This window comes from Pyrus communis, chromosome 8, assembly GCF_041283825.1.
Source record: "Pyrus communis isolate YQ-2024b chromosome 8, ASM4128382v1, whole genome shotgun sequence".
NCBI lineage: Eukaryota > Viridiplantae > Streptophyta > Magnoliopsida > Rosales > Rosaceae > Pyrus > Pyrus communis.
In genome coordinates this window covers 9,351,784-9,353,567 of record NC_142572.1, presented here as the reverse complement: position 1 = coordinate 9,353,567, position 1,784 = coordinate 9,351,784, and the positions used below count along the sequence as shown (strand labels likewise).

At 36.9% G+C, this 1,784-nt stretch overlaps 1 non-coding gene across 1 annotated transcript; it reads left to right on the top strand.

The window, feature by feature from the left end:
• The first annotated feature begins 264 nt into the window (after positions 1-264).
• Positions 265-375, top strand: LOC137714020 (small nucleolar RNA R71). The gene has a single exon (XR_011065363.1). It is a non-coding gene; the product is annotated as a small nucleolar RNA R71 (small nucleolar RNA).
• Positions 376-1,784: the final 1,409 nt, after the last annotated feature.

The window sequence follows — 1,784 nt, the reverse complement described above, 5'->3', positions numbered from 1 at the left end:
GGCACCATGTTGAGCACGGATTCAAGCTTCATTTCTAGGTTAGCTACCTGCAACAAAAGCTCATGATTAGAACTTGTTTCATAGACTCCAACTTTCTTACCCCTTAAATCTTTGTGTTGAGCATTAGACCCCAACATCTCATAAATGTTATATGACTCTTGAGCATTCTTTTTCTTCAATGCTCCACCTGCTGCATTATCAACAGTTGATTGACAAGTTTGGGTTAGTCCATCATAGAAAATTTGCATTTGTAAGTGAAAAGGTAACCCATGGTGTGGACATTGTATCAAGAGGCCTTTAAAACGCTCCCAACACTCATTGAAAGGTTCTCCATCATCTTGTTTGAAGTTGAAGATTTGTCCCCTTAATGTGGCTGTCTTTTGAGTGGAAAAGAACTTCTCCAAGAACTTCTTAGCCACGGCATCCCATGTAGTGAGGGAACCTGGTGTTAGAGTCATCAACCAACTCTTGGCCTTATCTTTCAAGGTGTAAGGAAACACTCTCATCCTCAAATTTGCTTCACTTACTCCCTGCAAAGGTAAACCACTCACAACATTGTAAAATTCTTTAATATGAGCTAAAGGGTCTTCATTAGGTAAGCCATAAAATGAGGGAAACATATGAAAATGTGAAGATTTGAGATCATAGTTTCTAGCTTCTGTGGGCAGCAAGATGCATGAAGGTGAATTTGGTATGATTGGTTGAGCAAAGTCCTCCAAAGCTCGAAGTTCATCTTCGTTGCCCGCCATCTCTTCTTCTCTTTCCCAATTAAATTGCTCAGATTCTTTACTTGTTGAACTAGGTGAATTCCCTTCCTCTTCCTCACGGCTAAAGGATGAACTTGATGGCACAAAATTGTCCAAAGTGTGGCCCTTCAACCGTTCAATTCTTTGGCCTAACTCAACAAGTTTATTTGACATATACTACCTGAAATAAAATAACACAAGTGTGAATGAAAATCTACTAGCAAACAACAATGAAATGAACAAAAAAAATAAACTTAAAAACGTTTGAAAGGACTCAAGGGACTCAAAACAGATTCACAAGACTCAAAACAAGCTAAAAACTCTCAAAACTGCCTAAAAACACAAACTGGGCAGTTTTGACACTAAACTCAATTTTGGACGAAAATTAGGTTTGAGCTTGACTCAAAATGCTTCAAAACACAATGTAAGACAGATTCTAAGCCTAAAACTTAACAAAATATGGGAAGAAATTGTATTTGGACGAAATGCAATTAAATGGACAGATTATAACGAAAGCAGATTGTAAAGCAAATTGATGTAAACCAATGGATAATGGAATGGCTAAGGGATTCTTTTCCACACATGAAATGTGTGCAACTTAAATCAACTTCCAGTTATCAATTTGACAAGTTATGAACCTTGACACTAATCAAAATAGCAAACAAGCAAACAAGCAATTACAAGGGACTGAAATCAGTCCCCGGCAACGGCGCCATTTTTGTTGATGTATAATTCCTTCCTAATGCTAGAATATATTTAGTATAATGGCACAAGCAAGGGTGTCGAATCCGCAGGGACTAATTGGACCTATGTAACTACTTGTTTTGCAAGAACTCTAAGAAATGAATCAAACTAAACAAACTAGGCAGATTTGGAAATGAATCAAACTAGTCTAAATAAACAGATTTGTTGTTGTAACTTGAAAGCATGAGAAAATGAAGTAAACACAAATAAATGAATCAACAACTAATGTAATAGGATAGTATCAATGGAAATGAAGCTAGGGATTCGGTTTCACCATTGCTCAACTAAGTCCAT